Source organism: Bos javanicus, chromosome 6, assembly GCF_032452875.1.
Source record: "Bos javanicus breed banteng chromosome 6, ARS-OSU_banteng_1.0, whole genome shotgun sequence".
Lineage (NCBI taxonomy): Eukaryota > Metazoa > Chordata > Mammalia > Artiodactyla > Bovidae > Bos > Bos javanicus.
The window spans coordinates 82404790-82428235 of record NC_083873.1 but is presented as its reverse complement, the minus strand read 5'-3'; the positions used below and the strand labels follow the sequence as shown (position 1 = coordinate 82428235).

General features: G+C 37.0%; 1 pseudogene; it reads right to left on the bottom strand.

Moving 5' to 3' along the window:
* Positions 1-8003: 8003 nt before the first annotated feature.
* LOC133249163 (uncharacterized) lies at positions 8004-12492 on the bottom strand (annotated as a pseudogene).
* Positions 12493-23446: the final 10954 nt, after the last annotated feature.

The window sequence follows — 23446 nt, the reverse complement described above, 5'->3', positions numbered from 1 at the left end:
CATAGGAAGGGGCCTATAGATCTTGAGAAATATAAATCTGACCAAGGAACTAGCCAAAAATGAACTGAACCCACAACATCCACACAAAAAAAACAACAACAAAAAAGTCCTAGATATATTTTTATTATTTTTACGATCATTCTTTTTTTTTTTAATTAAAAAAAAAATTTAAGTCCTCTATTGTTCCTTTAATTTTCACTTTTATAACCTATTACTTTGCAAAAAAAAAAAAAAGACCCTATTTTTTTCTTCTTCAGCAAACTTCATATATATATATTTTATAATTTTTTGACCTTGTTTTTGTTTGTTTGTTTGTTTTTGTTTTTTTCTTCTTTTCTTTAACATTGTATTTTTGAAATTCCAAACTCTACTCTAGATTTTTAATTTTCGCTTTTTGGTATATGTTATCAATTTTGTACCTATAGTTTTTTTTTATATAATTTCTGTGACTTTTTTTTTTTTTCTTCTTCTCTGTTTCTTTCTCTTCTTCTTTTATATAACATTGTATATCTGAAATTCCAAACTTTACTCTAGATTTTTAATTTATGCTTTTTGGTATTTGATATCAATTTTGTACCTGTATTTTCTTTATAATTTTTGTGACATTGTTCGTATTTGTTTGTTTGTTTTCTCTCTTTATTTTTCTTCTTCTTTTTTTTTTTTTAACATTGTATTTTTGAAATTCCAAACTCTACTCTAGATTTTTAATTTTTGCTTTCTGGTATTAGTTATCAATTTTGTACCTGTACTTTCTTTATAATTTTCGCGTCCTTGTTTGTTTTTGTTTGTTCTTTTTTTCTCTCTTTCTTTTCCTTCTTCTTTTCTTTAACATCGTATTTTTGAAATTCCAAACTCTACTCTAGATTTTTAATTTTCGCTTTCTGGTATTAGTTATCAATTTTGTACCTGTACTTTCTTTATAATTTTCGCGACCTTGTTTGTTTTTGTTTGTTTGTTCTTTCTCTCTTTCTTTTCCTTCTTCTTTTCTTTAACATCGTATTTTTGAAATTCCAAACTCTACTCTAGATTTTTAATTTTTGCTTTTATGCATTTGTTACCAATTTTGTACCTTTAAGGACCCAATCTTCAGGACCCATTTTTCACTAGGGAGTGAGATTACTGGCTTGACTGCTCTCTCTCCCTTTGGACCCTCCTTTTTCTCCACCAGGTCGCCTGTGTCTCCTCCCTAACCCCTCTCTACTCTACCCAACTCTGTGAATTTCTGTGTGTTCCAGACGGTGGAGAACACTTAGGGAACTGATTACTGGCTGGATCTGTCTCCCTCCTTTTCATTCCCCCCTTTTATCCTTCTGGCCACCTCTGTCACCTTCCTCCTTCTTCTCTTCTCTGTATAACCCCGTGAACATCTCTGAGTGGTCCAGTTGTGGAGTGCACATAAGGAAGTGACTACTGGCTAGCCCACTCTCTCCACTATTGATTCACCTCATCTCATTTGGGTCACCTCTAACTCCCTCCTCCCTCTTCTCTTCTCCATGTAACCCTGTGAACCTCTCTGAGTGACCCTCACTGTAGAGAAACTTATCATCTTTAATGTAGATGTTTTATCAATGGTGCTGTATAGAAGGAGAAGTTTTGAAACTACTGTAAAAATAAGACCGATAATCAGAAGCAGGAGACTTAAGTCCAAACCCTGACTCCAGGGAACTCCTGACTCCAAGGAACATTCATTCACAGGAGCTCATCAAATGCCTCCATACCGACACTGAAACCAAGCACCACACAAGGGCCAATAAGTTCCAGGGCAAGACATACCAAGCAAATTCTCCAGCAACAAAGGAACACAGCCCTGAGCTTCAAGATACAGGCTGCCCAAAGTCACCCCAAAACTATAGACATCTCATAACTCATTACTGGACATTTCATTGCACTCCAGAGAGAAGAAATACAGCTCCACCCACCAGAACACCGACACAAGCTTCCCTAACCAGGAAACCTTGACAAGCCACCTGTACAAACCCACACACAGTGAGGAAACGCCATAATAAAGAGAACTCCACAAACTGCCAGAATACAGAAAGGACACCCCAAACTCAGCAATTTAAACAAGATGAAGAGACAGAGGAATACTCAGCAGATAAAGGAACAGGATAAATGCCCACCAAACCAAACAAAAGAGGAAGAGATAGGGAATCTACCAGATAAAGAATTCCAAATAATGATAGTGAAATTGATCCAAAATCTTGAAACTAAAATGGAATCACAGATAAATAGCCTGGAGACAAGGATTGAGAAGATGCAAGAAAGGTTTAACAAGGACCTAGAAGAAATAAAAAAGAGTCAATATATAATGAATAATGCAATAAGTGAAATTAAAAACACTCTGGAGGCAACAAATAGTAGAATAACAGAGGCAGAAGACAGGATTAGTGAATTAGAAGATAGAATGGTAGAAATAAATGAATCAGAGAGGATAAAAGAAAAACGAATTAAAAGAAATGAGGACAATCTCAGAGACCTCCAGGACAATATTAAACGCTACAACATTCGAATCATAGGGGTTCCAGAAGAAGAAGACAAAAAGAAAGACCATGAGAAAATACTTGAGGAGATAATAGTGGAAAACTTCCCTAAAATGGGGAAGGAAATAATCACCCAAGTCCAAGAAACCCAGAGAGTACCAAACAGGATAAACCCAAGGAGAAACACCCCAAGACACATATTAATCAAATTAACAAAGATCAAACACAAAGAACAAATATTAAAAGCAGCAAGGGAAAAACAACAAATAACACACAAGGGAATTCCCATAAGGATAACAGCTGATCTTTCAATAGAAACTCTTCAAGCCAGGAGGGAATGGCAAGACATACTTAAAATGATGAAAGAAAATAACCTACAGCCCAGATTATTGTACCCAGCAAGGATCTCATTCAAGTATGAAGGAGAAATCAAAAGCTTTTCAGACAAGCAAAAGCTGAGAGAATTCTGCACCACCAAACCAGCTCTCGAACAAATACTAAAGGATATTCTCTAGACAGGAAACACAAAAACGGTGTATAAACTCGAACCCAAAACAATAAAGTAAATGGCAACGGGAACATACTTATCAGTAATTACCTTAAATGTAAATGGGTTGAATGCCCCAACCAAAAGACAAAGACTGGCTGAATGGATACAAAAACAAGACCCCTACATATGTTGTCTACAAGAGACCCACCTCAAAACAGGGGACACATACAGACTGAAAGTGAAGGGCTGGAAAAAGATTTTCCATGCAAATAGGGACCAAAAGAAAGCAGGAGTAGCAATACTCATATCAGATAAAATAGACTTGAAAACAAAGGCTGTGAAAAGAGACAAAGAAGGTCACTACATAATGATCAAAGGATCAATCCAAGAAGAAGATATAACAATTATAAATATATATGCACCCAACACGGGAGCACCACAGTACGTAAGACAAATGCTAACAAGTATGAAAGGAGAAATTAACAATAACACAATAATAGTGGGAGACTTTAATACCCCACTTACACCTATGGATAGATCAACTAAACAGAAAATTAACAAGGAAACACAAACTTTAAACGATACAATAGACCAGTTAGACCTAATTGATATCTATAGGTCATTTCATCCCAAAACAATGAATTTCACCTTTTTCTCAAGCGCACATGGAACCTTCTCCAGGATAGATCACATCCTGGGCCATAAAGCTAGCCTTGGTAAATTCAAAAAGATAGAAATCATTCCAAGCATTTTTTCTGACCACAATGCAGTAAGATTAGATCTCAATTACAGGAGAAAAACTATTAAAAATTCCAACATATGGAGGCTGAACAACACGCTGCTGAATAACCAACAAATCACAGAAGAAATCAAAAAAGAAATCAAAATTTGCATAGAAACGAATGAAAATGAAAACACAACAACCCAAAACCTGTGGGACACGGTAAAAGCAGTCCTAAGGGGAAAGTTCATAGCAATACAGGCACACCTCAAGAAACAAGAAAAAAGTCAAATAAATAACCTAACTCTACACCTAAAGCAACTAGAAAAGGAAGAAATGAAGAACCCCAGGGTTAGTAGAAGGAAAGAAATCTTAAAAATTAGAGCAGAAATAAATGCAAAAGAAACAAAAGAGACCATAGCAAAAATCAACAAAGCCAAAAGCTGGTTCTTTGAAAGGATAAATAAAATTGACAAACCATTAGCCAGACTCATCAAGAAACAAAGGGAGAAAAATCAAATCAACAAAATTAGAAACGAAAATGGAGAGATCACAACAGACAACACAGAAATACAAAGGATCATAAGAGACTACTATCAACAATTATATGCCAATAAAATGGACAACGTGGAAGAAATGGACAAATTCTTAGAAAAGTACAACTTTCCAAAACTGGACCAGGAAGAAATAGAAAATCTTAACAGACCCATCACAAGCATGGAAATTGAAACTGTAATCAAAAATCTTCCAGCAAACAAAAGCCCCGGTCCAGACGGCTTCACAGCTGAATTCTACCAAAAATTTAGAGCAGAGCTAACACCTATCCTGCTCAAACTCTTCCAGAAAATTGCAGAGGAAGGTAAACTTCCAAACTCATTCTATGAGGCCACCATCACCCTAATACCAAAACCTGACAAAGATGCCACAAAAAAAGAAAACTACAGGCCAATATCACTGATGAACATAGATGCAAAAATCCTTAACAAAATTCTAGCAATCAGAATCCAACAACACATTAAAAAGATCATACACCATGATCAAGTGGGCTTTATCCCAGGGATGCAAGGATTCTTCAATATCCACAAATCAATCAATGTAATACACCACATTAACAAATTGAAAAATAAAAACCATATGATTATCTCAATAGATGCAGAGAAAGCCTTTGACAAAATTCAACATCCATTTATGATAAAAACTCTCCAGAAAGCAGGAATAGAAGGAACATACCTCAACATAATAAAAGCTATATATGACAAACCCACTGCAAACATTATCCTCAATGGTGAAAAATTGAAAGCATTTCCTCTAAAGTCAGGAACAAGACAAGGGTGCCCACTTTCACCATTACTATTCAACATAGTTTTGGAAGTTTTGGCCACAGCAATCAGAGCAGAAAAAGAAATAAAAGGAATCCAAATTGGAAAAGAAGAAGTAAAACTCTCACTATTTGCAGATGACATGATCCTCTACATAGAAAACCCTAAAGAGTCCACCAGAAAATTACTAGAAATAATCAATGACTACAGTAAAGTTGCAGGATATAAAATCAACACACAGAAATCCCTTGCATTCCTATACACTAATAATGAGAAAACAGAAAAAGAAATTAAGGAAACAATTCCATTCACCATTGCAACGGAAAGAATAAAATACTTAGGAATATATCTACCTAAAGAAACTAAAGACCTATATATAGAAAACTATAAAACACTGGTGAAAGAAATCAAAGAGGACACTAATAGATGGAGAAATATACCATGTTCATGGATTGGAAGAATCAATATAGTGAAAATGAGTATACTACCCAAAGCAATTTATAGATTCAACGCAATCCCTATCAAGCTACCAACAGTATTCTTCACAGAGCTAGAACAAATAATTTCACAATTTGTATGGAAATACAAAAAACCTCGAATAGCCAAAGCAATCTTGAGAAAGAAGAATGGAACTGGAGGAATCAACCTACCTGACTTCAGGCTCTACTACAAAGCCACAGTTATCAAGACAGTATGGTACTGGCACAAAGACAGAAATATAGATCAATGGAACAAAATAGAAAGCCCAGAGATAAATCCACGCACATATGGACACCTTATCTTCGACAAAGGAGGCAAGAATATACAATGGATTAAAGACAATCTCTTTAACAAGTGGTGCTGGGAAAACTGGTCAACCACTTGTAAAAGAATGAAACTGGACCACTTTCTAACACCATACACAAAAATAAACTCAAAATGGATTAAAGATCTAAATGTAAGACCAGAAACTATAAAACTCCTAGAGGAGAACATAGGCAAAACACTCTCCGACATACATCACAGCAGGATCCTCTATGACCCACCTCCCAGAATATTGGAAATAAAAGCAAAAATAAACAAATGGGACCTAATTAACCTTAAAAGCTTCTGCACATCAAAAGAAACTATTAGCAAGGTGAAAAGACAGCCTTCAGAATGGGAGAAAATAATAGCAAATGAAGCAACCGACAAACAACTAATCTCAAAAATATACAAGCAACTCCTACAGCTCAACTCCACAAAAATAAACGACCCAATCAAAAAATGGGCCAAAGAACTAAATAGACATTTCTCCAAAAAAGACATACAGATGGCTAACAAACACATGAAAAGATGCTCAACATCACTCATTATCAGAGAAATGCAAATCAAAACCACTATGAGGTACCATTTCACACCAGTCAGAATGGCTGCGATCCAAAAGTCTACAAATAATAAATGCTGGAGAGGGTGTGGAGAAAAGGGAACCCTCTTACACTGTTGGTGGGAATGCAAACTAGTACAGCCACTATGGAGAACAGTGTGGAGATTCCTTAAAAAACTGGAAATAGAACTGCCTTATGATCCAGCAATCCCACTGCTGGGCATACACACTGAGGAAACCAGAAGGGAAAGAGACACGTGTACCCCAATGTTCATCGCAGCACTGTTTATAATAGCCAAGACATGGAAGCAACCTAGATGTCCATCAGCAGATGAATGGATAAGAAAGCAGTGGTACATATACACAATGGAGTATTACTCAGCCATTAAAAAGAATACAGTTGAATCAGTTCTAATGAGGTGGATGAAACTGGAGCCTATTATACAGAGTGAAGTAAGCCAGAAGGAAAAACATAAATACAGTATTCTAACGCATATATATGGAATTAGAAAGATGGTAACAATAACCCAGTGTACGAGACAACAAAAGAGACACTGATGTATAGAACAGTCTTATGGACTCTGTGGGAGAGGGAGAGGGTGGGAAGATTTGGGAGAATGGCAATGAAACATGTAAAATATCATGTAGGAAACGAGTTGCCAGTCCAGGTTCGATGCATGATGCTGGATGCTTGGGGCTGGTGCACTGGGACGGCCCAGAGGGATGGTATGGGGAGGGAGGAGGGAGGAGGGTTCGGGATGGGGAACACATGTATACCTGTGGCGGATTCATTTTGATATTTGGCAAAACTAATACAATTATGTAAAGTTTAAAAATAAAATTGGAAGATTTAAAAAAAAAAAGACAAGAAGTTTGCACCATTTATGTAGGCCACAGGCATCCTTCCATTCTCCCGAAGGAGAGGAGACACTGAGGCCTCCCCGGTTGGATCTTAGAAGCCCAGGCATAATTAGTAAGCATGGCGGGTTCTGCACTACAGATGGAGACTCAGCCAGAGTGAGAGAGAGAGTGACATGGGGAGACCAGTATTTCGAGAAACTGATTCCAATTCTTTATTTTCCATGGTTTACTTTTATGCACTTAGATGTTATATAAAAGTCACGCGGGGTCAGCAGTCCTGACTTTTATCAAAGTCAGGTGCTTCATACAAATATATACAGAGGTCTTAGGGGTGTTACATCATCTTCTGGCCAGGGGGCCTGCTGACAATTTATGACCCTCTCCTTGTGACAGTAGTCAGTCAACCAGGACACTTATTTCTCCAGGGGTGATTATTTTTGAAACAGACGCCACCCAAATAAAGTTACATTCCTATAGGGTGAGGGTGTAGTGGGTTTTAGTTAAGGAAAGAATTTACTTAGCCTAAGGTCTAATGTGATTAATATGAAAGGTTAATACTTATTTCTTCTATATATTCATTAATGTGTGTAAGGGCAGGGGATACGGAGACTTAGCAACAAACATTGGCTCAACAAATGAAAAACCCTTCACCAATACAATTTATAATCAGCCCATTATGCTTATACTAATAGTTTTCTAACTTTTCTAAGAAACCTGTTTTTAGAAGGTTTAAAGCATCTCATGCCTCTCACGGTTGGGAGGCTGTGAGCAAGCACATGTGGCCGGACAAGCCTGTCAGGCAGGCTAGAGAACCTTCAGAGGAGTTTGTAGGTTAAAACACTCTTGTCATGCCCAGGAGTTTTTATTAACTGGAGCTCTAGGTTAACTCCTTCTCTGAAAGAGGTGGTGGGGGACAGCCCCCCGTAAAGTCAGAGGTGTAGGTGGGAGCACAAAGTAGTAAAGCAGGCAGGCTCTGGTTATGGGGGTAGATGCTCGAGGATTTCCAGGGGGACTCCTGAGGCTCGATCCCGCCTTTGCGTATGTTGAGCCTCCTTCATCATGACCTTTGCCACGGGTGGAGTGCCTCACTCTGGCCCCCAACATCTCCCCCTTTTTTATTTCTTAAAACAACCAGATGCAGCTCAGTCGTGAGCTTCCGAATGCTCTGCCGAAGAATCCTGATAATACAAAGAAGAATGATTATGAGAAGTAGGATTAGAGCACCAATGACAGCATAACTAGGGATATTAGACAGAATATTTTTTCCAGAAATAAAGTTAGAGAAGGTATGAAAAAAGTTATTAGCTGCTCCAGTGGCGGTAAAATCCAGTCGAGAGTGTTCCAAGGTCTGTATTTGATTATGAAATTTCCCTAAGTCCAGGCCAATATCAGAACTATTCCAAACACCTGAGATATGATATTTAATCTTTTCCCATTCATAATCTGTCTTGTTTACCTTCAAAGATGTCACGCATATCCACCTGTAATCAGCGTGGCATGTCAAAGCCATCTTCATCTTTAAAGCCTGTAACTCAGTCCCAATATGCATAATTGCTTCTTCTAAGGCATCTACTCTCATCTCTAATTTCCTATCTATAGCTTCCTGAGTTGCTAGAGTTAAAGAAACATTTTTAGACATGGTATCAACATATTGGGCAGTATGCACTTGTTGAGTCAATGATATTGCTGCCACAGTAACAGAACTAATTGCTGCTATTAAAGCTGATATTCCTAAAATAAGTAAGCCCACAAACCGTCACGATCACATTAAATCCTGTAGTTGTTGTAACACGGCAAGACCATAATTGTCATACCAGTGGGAGGTCACCATCACGGGTATCAGGAGATAGGGTGGGCGTCACAACACCACAAAAGAGCAAACATTATATTGAGGGGTCAAACAGGATGAAAGCATACATTGTTCACAAGTTACCACGTTAGGTCCACCTGAATAATTCATGCATACATTAAGTTTGTTGGAATCATTAGTAAAAAGGAAAACATAAGGCGAGGGTAAACAAGCTAAAACAGAATAAGTGGAATCGTTATCTGGGCAAGATACAGAAACGGGGGCAGTAGCAGCAAGGGCTCTCCAAATCTCAGGTTGCCAGTAGGTTTTGCTTTTAGCTGTATAAGACAGCATAGAAGGAACAAATTGGTTAATATGCCATTTAGTGGCTTGCGTAGGCCAAGGAAGAGGAATCCTATTCCAATTCTCAAATCTGCCTTTAAATGTTATCTTGATCAATGGATCCTCACCCGGATTCGGGTTGCTCCAGTCCTGAATAGTATAATTCCCACCGCCTGGTATCCTATAATCAATCCTTGAACCATAAGTACAAGTTGTCCAAGTCGGATACCTAGTACGGCCATCTATGGTCTTCCACACTTCATCTGAAGGAGCAACCTTATAACACTTTGGATAACCAGGAGTGGGTGTAAAGCGCAGGGTCACATAAGGGTCATGGATCCTGGGCAAGCGGGCCACTAATACCTAAACTACCCGATGACGTAAAGACTGGGAATCTATTTTTGAGGAATCTGTTATAATTATTTTTGTAGAGGCCCCATTGCACCCTTCTTTAGTGGGTGTAATAAAACTCTTTGGATTATTGGGGAAGTTAAAGCAAACAGGAAGATCGTCTATTAATCCCCTGAAGGTATAATTAAAATTAATAGGATATTTATCTTTAGTGTAAGAAGTATAGAATCCTCCCAAAAGCTGAGGTTGGTCTGGGTTGACCCGTATAGGCTCATTATTCCAGGAAACAACCTGGAAAGTTGAAGCATCTGGGAGATATGCCCAATACTTAGCTGGAATAGGAGAGGCACTTACCTGGCAGGAAAGCAAGGCAAGCATGGCAATAAACATTTTCTCAGGAGAAGCTGGAGATCCCTGAGAGGAAGTCATTCCTCGTGCCTGGTGACAGAGTTTTTATTTGTCCCCAAGTGGGTATGGGGGCATTCCAGGTCGCCTGAGTTAGGCGGCCTGGGATGTTTCTGCGGCGCAGGGAATCAGGGGGAGTAGTGTCCCGTATGTGAAGCTGAGACATCTGTTTGGTGGGTGGATCTGTTCCTTGCTCATCCGAGGTCCCTGAAGTCAATTGTCTCGATGTCCGTGGTGTCTCCCTTATTGGCGGGGGAAGCGGAGGCAGAGGGGGCCCCTTCCTCTTGCGAGGTCGCGGCAGCCGTGGAGTCTGGTATCCGAGGGGCTGAGACAATTGTAGTAAGCAGGCAGGCTCTGGTTATGGGGGTAGATGCTCGAGGATTTCCAGGGGGACACCTGAGGCTCGATCCCGCCTTTGCGTATGTCGAGCCTCCTTCCTCATGACCTTTGCCACGGGCAGAGTGCCTCACTCTTGCCCCCAACATACCATAATACATTTAATCATCTTATCTTCTTAGACTTTCCTTAGCTGGGACATTTTCTAAGATACTTTCTCTGTTGATGGTCTAGTAAGTTTTACAGGAGTGCATGTGTGTGCTCAGTCATGTCTGACTCTTTGGGACCCTATGAACCATAGCCCACCAGGCTCCTCTATCCATGGAATTTTCCAGGCAAGAATACTGGAATGGGTTGCCATTACCTACTCCAGGGGATCTTCCCAACTCAGGGATCAAACCCTCATTTCTTGTATCTCCTGTATTGGCAGGCAGATTCTTTACCCCTGGATTAATGATACTCTGTATTATGTTCCTTAAGTAGGAATTGTATGACTTTTTCTCGTGATTAGGTTGGGCACATGGGTTTGTGAGAGGAAGACTATAAAGTGCCATTTTAATAACATACCAAAAGTGTGTACTATCAACATGATTCTTCTCTTTAAAATTAATCATGATCATGAAAGACCTGATACCAGATTTTTCCACTGCAAAGTTTTCTAGAATTTTTAAGGTTTTTTACATAGATCATCATGTAATTTACAAATAAGACAGTATTATTTTTTTCTTTCCAATTTATATAGCATTCACTTTCTTTCCTTGTTGCAGTATGAAAGGACTTCTGATATGATGTTGAAAGAAAGTAGTGGGAGAGGACATCCTTGGCTTGTTCTCAATCCAAGAGAAAAAGTGAGTCTCATTATTTTTTTTAAAATAGTCATTTTGGTTTTATGTTTATTAATTTATTTGCTGTGTCAGGTCTTAGTTATGGCACACAGGCTTCTCTCCAGTTGTGATGCTTGGGCTCGGTAGTTGTGAATTGGGTTTAGTTGCCCTATCAGAGACTGGGGATTAAACTGGTGCCCCCTGCATTGCAGCTAGATTCTTAAATACTGGGCCACCAGGGAAGTCCCTGAGTCTATCATTATTAAGTATGACTTTATCTGAAGATCTTGTGATGGCATTCTTTAGCAAGTTGAGAAAGTACTCTTTAATTTCTGGTTTGATGAATTTTTTATCATAAAAAGGAGAGTGCTGTTAAATGCTTTTTACTCTATCAGTTGATGTGATCGTGTATTTTTGTTTGTTTTTATTCTTTACCCCGTTGGCAAGGTTTTGTTGCATTAATTTGTTTTTGAATATTGAATCAGACTTGTTTACTTGGGAAAATCTCACTTGGTACTTGATCATAGTGTATATAATTCCTTTTACACATTGCTTGATTTGCCTTGCTAATATTTGTTGAGGATTTTTACTTCTGTGTTCACGAGAATTATCAGTCTGTAGTTTTTCTTTCCTGTAACATATTTATCTGACTTTTAAAATGGTTATTTTAATTAATTTATCTTTTTGGCTACACCTGGTTTTAGTTGTGTTATGTGAACTCTTAGTTGTGGCATGTGGGATCTAGTTCCTGACCAGGGATGGAACTCAGGCCCCCTGCATTGGGAACACAGAGTCTTAACCACTGGACCACCAGGGAAGTCCCATATTTATCTGATTTTGATACTGGGGTAATGCTTCATAAAAAAGTTAGGAAGTTTTTCTTTTGCTTCTGTTTCTAGGAAAAAACTGCAGAATTGGATTTTAAAATTTTTTTTATTTTTTTAAGTTTGGTAGAAATCACCAGCAAAACCATTCAGGCTCATTTTTTTTTTTTAAGTTATTAACTATTGTTTCTGTTTTTAAAATAGATATAGGCATGCTTAAATACTCCTTTTCAGGGAGCATTTTTGTCTTGCTACTCTTTCAGCTGTAACCTTAACTGTTACTAGTCTTATTGGTATGTTGGTGAAGTATAAAGAAGATAGTGTTCTATATTCTTCTGATTAAATCTCAGTGTTTTATTGGGCTTATATACCTTGGCTGTGACCATCAGTAGTGTTTCCCTCCATCTCTTTGGTGGAATAAGAAGACACAAGGGGATGGGAACTAACTTCCCAGAGCTCCACTTGGAATTTGTGTACTAGATGGGGAAAAAAATTGAACAGTTACTAACTAAATTTGTATTTCAAGGTTCTGATCAACTGATGTAGAACTGGTATCATGTAAAAATCTATGATGTTTTTTATCTGCTAATGGAGTCACTAAATTAACACTTACTATATCATTTGAAATAAAAATATGTGAAATTAATTGAGACATTTGCAATCTAAATAAAAATAATTTATCCAATGATATAAAAACATACTTTTTACAGGGGTATTATTAAATAGCTTTTATTAAACCAAAATCTTATGAATTAAGATGACCTATGATTTTGCAGCACCTAATGATGATTTAATACTAAATGTACCATAAACAAAGATAAGTTTTTGGAGATTTTCATTCATAAAATTATATATCAAAGGAATGTACTTTGAGTGGAGACAGAATACAATACGTGCATTAATATATGAGATTAAATATTTAAATATATTTGCTTAAATTTAATTAGACTTAGAAAAATCCTTCATTTAACTTAGTTTGCTTTGAGCTTATCTGGTATGTTAGCTCTTAGAAAAGCAATATTTTTCAATTAAAAATGTTGTGATCTACAGAGAAGTGTTAATTGAAGACATGAACTTTGGGTTACCCATTAAATTGCAACTTTGAAGTAGATTGTAGGCATATATGTTTTGAAAAAGACCATAAAAACATATTTATGGTCTCGTATAAAAACCTCGTATATTTTTCAGAAACTTTTTTTTTTTCTGAAACTGACATGATATTAGTGACAACTGTGACTAAGAAACTGATTGCAGTATGTGACTATGTAACCATAATATTTTGGATCTATGTTATTTTTAAATGTTCTAAAATTTGTAAAAAAGATTTTAGACATTTTTTTTCATGTGCATGGACTTATCTTTAGAAGGAATTTTAATTTTGAAGTTAGATTTTGAATAGTGCTATTTCAGAGATTATCAATATAATCAATTAATCAAGTAAATAGATATTTAGAAAATGGATGCAATTTTTGGTCTTTTTACTGCTCTTCTTTCTGTTAAAAGTTCAGGGAAAAAATAAGTCAAACCAATGAACCACTGAAATAGCAACTACAAGTTTATTGTGAACACATCAAAAATAGTTTTGCAAACCAAAGCACTCAAACCAAACATGGAATGAAGCCCAGAGATATTTTGTTATACAGCAGTTTATGTAGTATGGAAGCAGTGACTATTCTTCACAGTGATTGCATATCATGCTAGAATTTCCTTAAATGAAAGGACATTGGTTAGTGGTTATCTCATATCAACCTTGAGGGATAATTTAAGTTTCACTTATAATTTTCAGAGTCATAAGCAAGAAGTCACGTAGATCAACTTAGCCTTACTTGTCTTTCAAAATAAACTAAATTAAGCTTTGCTTGTATGACTAAACTAGTTTTGTCTTAGGGAATTTTCAAGTCTAGTTTCCATTTGTGTTTGATTTTAACACCACTATCTGAAGCGTTTGTACAATAAATTATGCTATTACCCTATTTATTGAATACATATAAAAAGAAGTTTTAAAAGTATCTAAAATGTATTTAAAATGTTCTGTTGGGATCTAATATGTAAGATATAAAACTATTAGAAAAAAAAGATTTCATGGTAATTTTTGTCTAATTAAAATTAAACCTCCCAATATTCAATGCACATCCTCTTCAGCTTAATACAGTTTTATTTATAAGCTTTCTAGGCCACCAAATACAAAAGCTATTACTATATTCTCTCTGAATTTGTCTATATCAACAAAGTATGCAACAGCAAACCAAGATTCAGGTCTTTGTAGCAAAAATAAAAATAAAACAGAAAGCACCATATGTTTAAAATAACCAATATTTATTTTACAATCTGAGCTCTATTCTAGATATAAATTATGATCACATTGTAAGAATAACTTGCACTTCAATTATTGGAAGTAAGTGTTTTATATAAACAAACAAAGTAATTCATTGGACTTTTAAAACTCTATTCATCTGAAAGATTTAAAACTGTGTCTTTATAAAAAATACAATTTTCCACACCAAAGAGATTAATATGATTACAGGGTTGGTGATTCAACACTAAAGTACAAAGAATTTCCAGCCTATCTTTGCACTCATAAACCAAAAGAAGAGACACAAAGTTAGACAGACTTTGTTCTGCTGCACCCTGCTTGTTTGCAAAGCCAGACATTCAAACATCCAAACTTTTGGGTGCCTTGTAAATATTAAAGTGGAAGAATTATTGGCAGAGGCCAAAGGCACTGAAGATGTGAAAACTGAAGTGCACCATCCATTTGAAATGCAATGAATAATGTGCAGCCTGCTGATGGTGATGGATGGTGATGGCTCCTCAGTCAGCACTAGCCACTTGGCTGAAAGGCAAATTGGGAATGTGAGGAAAACTCAAAGCTGGGCAGGCCATCAAAATAAATAAGTAAAAAGAAAGGACACTAAAAGGCAATGGATTGTTAGGATGAAGGCTTGTAATAAATGATGATGTCAGTGATAAATTAAGGTTGCTTATGTCATGGTTAGAATTTTGGGGAGGAAAACAGATTGGAAAAAATTAGCACTATCAGCTACTAGAAACTAGCTGTCAGACTGCTGAGTTTTAAAATGTAACTTTATGTCAGAAATGCAAAGTTAAGATTTAGGTGATACCAGAGGATATAGATCAATATCTGTTTTCATTTATTCTTCACATACCTGTGGAGGTTGATTACAAAAAGAAAGATAAATATTGAAGAGAATTAGGATGAGCATGGGAAATGGATGACATATGTGAAGGGGATTAAGAGGAACATAATTCCAGCTATAAAATAAACAGGTCATAGGGAAATAATGTACACATAGGAATTATAGTCAATAATATTGTAAAAACTATGTGGTGGCAACTGGTAACTGGACTTCCATATAATGCATGTGTACACATATATAGAATCACTGTATTTTACACCTGAACTAATATGTCATATTTATAGCTCAAAATATTAAAAATGCATTTTGAACTTCCTCTAGAGAAATTTAATGGCACATGTATTACAGTTACCAAACTTATATAGCCCAATCTCCTCCTAAAGTAGGTTTATGATCCCCTAGAGGGTATTTGGTTTCATTTATTCATTTATATGCAGAGTACATCATGAGAAACACTGGGCTGGAGGAAGCACAAACTGGAATCAAGATTGCCAGGAGAATTACCAATAACCTCAGATATGCAGATGATACAACCCTTATGGCAGAAAGTGAAGAGGAATTAAAGAGCCTCTTGATGAAAGTGAAAGAGGAGAGTGAAAAAGTTGGCTTAAAACTCAACATTCAGAAAACTAAGATCATGGTATCTGGACCCATCATTTCATGGCAATGAGATAGGGAAACAGTGGAAACAGTGTCAGACTTTATTTTTTGGGGCTCCAAAATCACAGCAGATTGTGACCGCAGCCATGAAATTAAAAGACGCTTACTCCTTGGAAGGAAAGTTATGGCCAACCTAGACAGCATATTAAAAAGCAGAGATATTACTTTGCCAACAAAGATCCATCTAGTCAAGGTTATTGTTTTTCCAGTGGTCATGTATGGATGTGAGAGTTGGACTGTAAAGAAAGCTGAGTGCTGAAGAATTGATGCATTTGAACTGTGGTGTTGGAAAAGACTCTTGAGGGTCCCTTGGACTGCAAGGAGATACATCCAGTCCATCCTGAATGAAATCAATCCTGAATATTCATTGGAAGGACTGATGTTGAAACTGAAACTCCAATACCTTGGCCACCTGATGCAAAGAGCTGACTCATTTGAAAAGACCTTGATGCTGGAAAAGATTGAGGGCAGGAGGAGAAAGGGACGACAGAGGATAAGATGGTTGGATGGTATCACTGACTCGATTGACGTGGGTTTTGGTGGACTCTGGGAGTTGGTGATGGACAGGGAGGCCTGGTGTGTTGGGATTCATGGGGTCACAAAGAGTCGGACATGACTGAGCGACTGAACTGAACTGAACATTCATTTACATGGGTCAGTAGGTCAGTTGATGAGTCTACTACTTGCTAAATGCTGCATGTGTGTAGCTGTGGACTGGGCTTTGTGTTAGGTGCTGGCGAAAAAATCAAAGTCCTTGCCTTAAGAAAGCTTTCCAACAAACGGGGTGAAAAAAGTTTTTATTTCATATTTCAGCAATGAACTTTAGTGTTTTACCAAAATTCAACTAATGTGACTAAGAGAAGGTAATGGCAACCCACTCCAGTACTCTTGCCTAGAAAATCCCATGGACGGAGGAGCCTGGTAGGCTGCAGTCTATGGGGTCGCTAAGAGTCAGACACGACTGAGCGACTTCACTTTCACTTTTCACTTTCATGCATTGGAGAAGGAAATGGCAACCCACTCCAGTGTTCTTGCCTGGAGGATCCCAGGCCCGGAGGAGCCTGGTGGGTTGCCGTCTATGGGGTTGCACAGAGTCGGACATGACTGAAGCAACTTAACAGCAGCATATGGTGAATTTTGTGTTTGAAATGCCCTCCTAGACAAATGAGTACCTGGAAGCCAATGATCTGAATGGGAGTAGGGGAACTGAAAACATTGGATCTGTTACTTGGGCCGGATTTAAAAATCCTCAGTTTGAATATCCTCGAGAAAAACTCAAAGGCAAGGTCATACAAATCAAAGCTAAACAAAAAATCTAAGGGAAATCCCATATGAGGGAAAAAAAAAAAAAAGAAAAAACAATGAGAACAAAGCAACAGGGAAGAAAAAAAAAATAGAAACCAGAATAGAACAAATTTGGTATAGGGTAGAAGACAGTCTAGGCCAAAAACTTTTAAGGAGCTAGAACATAACACTGGAGTCTTGTCTTATGCTTACAGCCTCACCAATAGTTGTGAAAAGATCTTTGAAGGGTACCAAGTAGGCTCAGATGAGTATATTATGTATCTCATCAATATAATAGGTGAGAATCTATGAAATAAGATTTAAATAAATTTAATTAAATTCATAAATTTCTTAAATAAAATAATCAAAGCCTAAAAATATTCAGCATTGAGAATATTTTGTTCCATCAGAGTTAACAGGAATAACATATGATAAATACATTGATTTCTACTTAAAGTTTTTATTTTATCTTGAATTAATTTTCCATCTAACATGTTGTTTGTCCAGCCCTGTTCCTCCTTTTATCCATGTGCTCATTTTGGACCAATAAAAGAACCAAGCCTACTCTATATTACAAATCTCTGCTGTTTAGATGAAGCCTGGAATGTTTCTGCTACTGAATGATCCAGTGTCCCTGAGGCAAGCCCTATTGTGTGTGAGCATCATGCTTTAGGCATCCTCTAGTCTCCACTACGTTCACTGTGCTTTTTCTCTCATTCAAGGTATAATTCCCTGCTACAGTGACTTCAGTCTCAGGTTACTTGACTGGTATCACTGAGGTGATGCTCAGCTGTAGGTGGGGAGAGCAACTTTATTCCTCACCAACTTTATTCCTTGATCCACCTTGGCTCTCACTAAATCACAACAGTTTTTCCAATACAAAAACATATTGTTTAAAAATTGCTCTAATACCCCTTTCCAACCACATGCTGACACTTTTCCTACTCATTCCAGCTTCCCCAGTAGAAATTGAATACTGTTTTCTATTCTGAAAATATAATAATTCTGCATTGAGCTTTCACTGTTGCTTGATATCTGGACGTGTGCTGCTCTGTCACATCCGAAAATGTCTCTGAGTTTTCTTGTTATGATGACCAAGTTTAAGCCCAAGTTGCTCTTTCCCTTTGAAACCTTAGAGCTCATGGAACAATTATAACTCAGAGGGAGGACACCCTACAACTTCTGTTCTCTCTGGCCTCTCCATTTGTTTTTTTGGACTTTTCTATCTCTATTGCACCTCAGAACTGAGTTTCCCCAATTCCACCACAAGTCTGCCTTAAAAACTGTAAAGCATAATCTCAACAAAGTAATTTTTATTAGGTATTTTAGTTCTATTTAACACATTGTAAATAAGTGCATGCTTTTACATTTTGAACTGTGTTGATTAACAAAATTATTTCTGAATTGAGGGTCCTCCAAAAAAAATTGGTGCTTCTGTCAAATACAAGTTAGTTTGCTCTTTTGAAAATCATTTTTATTTATTTATAAACAATGTTATAAATGCAATGTTTTGTAGAGATGCAAAACAACAAGGACAACATCATAGCAAATATAAATACGAAAGCAGAAAGCATCTTCATTCAAAATATGTGTTCTTGACCTAGAAATAATGCAGAAGTTTGTTTGCATCTAAAGACACGTTTTATGCAACAGAATTTTTTTCAGTGAAACATTGAACATGTCTCAGTGCTGGCACTTTAAACCTCAGAAAACCTTGTGATAAGATGCTGTGTGTGAGTGTAACAGTATGTGTGCACACATGCCTCTTGCCTAATCTCTCTCTATTGCTACCCTCTGTTTGCTCCTGTTTATTAACTCCTGGAAAAGAAAAAAAAATTATTTTTCATTTCTCACTTGTGATTCCCCTTCCTAATTATTCATACCCCAGAATACATGGAAATTCATAACTCTTTTGGTATCACTGTTTAGAAGACAGTTATTGGCTACATTGGTTAACTGAAAAAAGAATACTAGAATCTCATTCTGTTTATTCATCTCCCAGTATTATGGCTCTTTTTCTCTTAGCTTCAAACTCCCAGACTTAAAATGAGTATTAAAAAAGTAGATAGGTATTGATCACAGAAATGGAAATAAGACTGTAAAGCCAAAATAAGTATATGGAGAATGAGAAAAAATCAAATGAGGAATAGAAATTAATAGTTTCTTTCATTAATGTATGAAATATGCCTGTAAGTTTGTAACCTACTTCACTTGATCTCAGAATAATCTCACTAAGAAAGTAGCTCATGTCTGGAGAAGAGAACAAAGGCCTTGAAATGTTAAGTAATATTCCCTCAGTTGCTTAAGTGGACAGGAGGTAAAACTTGAACCCAATACAGTCTGTTTCCAAAGATACCCCCTCAATGACATACCTGTCCCTGAGTTCAATCATGCCCTTGTTCTACATTTTATTTTCTCAAATGCATTTCCCTATCCTCTAAATATTCTATATTCAATCAGTCCTTCAAATACAGCCCAAAATTGTTCCTTCAAGAGACTTCATTGATTCCCCTACATTAGCTTTCAAAGAGTCACCAATCTTCTACATTTTATTTCCTCTTTCTAACTCCCTGCTTATTTAACTTATATGCAGAGTACATCATGAGAAACGCTGGGCTGGATGAAGAACAAACTGGAATCAAGATGGCCAGGAGAAATATCAATAACCTCAGATATGCAGGTGACATCACCCTTATGGCAGAAGTGAAGAAGAATTAAAGAGCCTCTTGATGAAAGTGAAAGAGGAGAGTGAAAAAGTTGGCTTAAAGCTCAACATTCAGAAAATGAAGATCATGGCATCTGGTCCCTTCACTTCATGGGAAATAGATGGGGAAACAGTGGAAACAGTCTCAGATTTTATTTTGGGGGGCTCCAAAATCACTGTAGATGGTGATTGCAGCCATGAAATTAAAAGACACTTATTCCTTGGAAGGAAAGCCATGACCAACCTAGATAGCATATTACAAAGCAGAGACATTACTTTGCCAACAAAGGTCCATCTAGTCAAGGTTATGGTTTTTCCAGTGGTCATGTATGGATGTGAGAGTTGGACTGTGAAGAAAGCTGAGCACCAAAGAATTGAGCTTTTCAACTGTAGATGGTGTTGGAGAAGACTCGTGAGAGTTCCTTGGGCTGCAAGGAGATCCAACCAGTCCATTGTAAAGGAGATCAGTCCTGGGTGTTCATTGGAAGGACTGATGTTGAAGCTGAAACTCCAATACTTTGGCCACCTCATGCAAAGAGTTGACTCACTGGAAAAGACTCTGATGCTGGGAGGGATTGGGGGCAGGAGGAGAAGGGGACAACAGAGGATGGAATGGCTGGATGGCATCACCGACTTGATGGATGTGAGTTTGAGTAAATTCCGGGAATTTGTGATGGACAGAGAGGCCTGGCATGCTGCGATTCATGGGGTTGCAAAGAGTCAGACACGACTGAGTGACTGAACCAAACTGAACTCCGGTAACATCCATCACACAAAAAACATTTGTCCAATCATATTGTGCCCTGCATTATTATAATTTTTCATATAGACTTTTAAATCTTCAGTAAGATTGTAAATTCCTTCAGTTTAAAGCTGAATATCCATCAGTCAACAGATTTACTGTGATTGAGACATTGTGTGAGATGAAATGGTTTATAAAACAATTTGAACAGTAAATAAGCCAAAGTCTTAAAATATAGTAGGTGTCTTGGTATACTAATGACACAATAAGCCTTAATAGCATGCCATCACAGCACTCAGGGCTCATGAAAGTTAAGTGTCTATTCTCACCTTCACTGAGTGTTGATTGACTGTACTGAGGCTGTTTTCTGGTCCAGATTTGTTCCAGCTGTGGTCAGGGCTTCACTGATGGTTCAGATGGTAAAGAATCTGCCTGCAATGAGGGAGACCTGGGATTGATCCCTGGGTTGAGAATATCCCCTGAAAGAAGGCATGGAAAGCCACTCCAGTATTCTTGCCTGGAGGATCCCCATGGACAGAGGAGCCTGGTGGATTACAGCCCATGATGTTTTAAAGAGTCAGACATGACTGAGTGACTAAGCACACACACATGGTCAATTCTATAGATGCCTCATTCTGGGGCATAGGCTCAGGGAACTCTGTGTAGGTAATTCTTGTCCTTAGGAATTTGAACTACCATGTTTGACATCCCCAAAGGATCCTTTATTAATATACTTCTTAACTTAAATTACAATATTTTTTAGCAATAATATGAAATAATCATGTATTCACCAGTAATTATCAGTATTTTTCCTACACATCAAATTGTATAATATTGAAATTCAGTGAGATAGTTTATATTAAAACTCAAACTTACCTTTGTAAAGCAAAATACTTACCCTTAAAAGTTTTCTTTAACCTTAACAACTTTGCACATAAATAAAAACTCTAAGTGGTCCCATGCAATGGGATTAGTAACTCAAGTTGTGTCTAAATTTTTATAATTACTGTGAAACTGTTACTTAAAAATATCTCTTGGTTAGAAGCAGGGATAAGTAATGTTAGGGGGATTGGAGGCTCAAACTGCTTCTGAAGTGGAGTTATCTGACCAATTATCAATTTACTCAAAATGAATCCAAATAACTTAGTCTACTATGCTAATGGATGAATATAACTTCAGTAACTATTCAGAAACAGGCCAACAAACATTTTGTTTGTTTTCTGTTGACTAAGTACTTCACCCTTTGTAAAACTCTCTGTTTCTGCAGTATATACATAGGATTCCTGGACTTCAAGAAGTTAAACTCAGTAACATAATCTCAATTCAATTCTCTGTTTATATCATGTCTACTAACATCCCATTAGTCAAGCAGGTCACATGGTTACGCTAAAGTCAAGAAGTAGGTATGGAAGTATACTTTCTCATGATAGGGTCATGGCATGGATGTGAGGAGTTAGAATTGAGATGAATATTTCAATCTACTCCAGTAAATAATAAAATCAGTAATATATATTATGATTAAGGAATAAGTAACTTGAAGACAAAAAGGAAATTCTGGTTATAAAAGGATTTCTTAATTTAAGAAAATACAGTCATGTGTAACTGGCATCTTTGAAAAATTTCTAATCATGCATTTGCAAGAGTAGTTTTTATACACTATATACAGGATTTATAAAATCATATATTAGCTACATACAGTAAATTATTCTTTTTTCTGTGGATCTCTTTTGCTCAGCCACAAACCCTGCAGTAAACCTTGGCATAGTACATAATGGTATAAAAGTAGATTCAGGAAGCTATTTTGTAGTTAAAGTATATAGAGCAATGCTGATTCATTCCTAGTAATAGAAACCATAAATATCTTTTGACAAAGGCTGTCTTCCATTTTTTTTTATGGCCAACTTCTATGTATGTTTTAATTAACAATGAAATAAACTGAAAATAAAATGTAAAGTTTGTGTGGTTTCTTTAACAAACAGAAAACTTTAAAAACCAATAGATACTCATTTGGAAATGATAAAATGTCAGATGCTTCATTGTTGATGTATTTAAAGTATTTGTAGCTCATTATAAAAGGTCCATCTAGTCAAGGCTATGGTAGTCATGTATGGATGTGAGAGTTGGACTATAAAGAAAGCTGAGCACCGAAGAATTGATGTTTTTGAACTGTGGTATTGGAGAAGACTCTTGAGAGTCCTTTGGACTGCAAGGAGAGCCAACCAGTCCATCCTAAAGATCAGTCCTGGATGTTCATTGGAAGGACTGGTGTTCAAGCTGAAACTCCAATACTTTGGCCACCTGATGCGAAGAGCTGACTCATTTGAAAAGATCCTGATGCTGGGAAAGATTGAGGGAAGGAGGAGAAGGGGATGACAGAGGATGAGATGGTTGGATGCCATCACCGACTCAATGGACATGAGTTTGGGTGGACTCCGGGAGTTGGTGATGGACAGGGAGGCCTGGTATGCTGCAGTTCATGGGGTTGCAAAGAGTTGGACACGACTGAGGGACTGAACTGATCTGATAAAACTTAAAGACTTTGTATTGTAAGGAATATTTGTCTTATACTTTTGAAAATGCATGTATTTATAACTCAATTTTTTATTATGATGGTGCCCATAGAATAAGTGATTGAAATATACAAACACTTGCAAATTAAATCCTTTATTATTGTAGTTCTAGAGATTTATACATCACTTCAGTGTGTCCCCTGCCTGGCTCACTCGTACTTGCTCTATCAAAAGAAACTTATCTTTGTCTCTGAGCTTTGTCATCAAGTTTTGGAAATGTTCATTCAGTTTACAATTGATT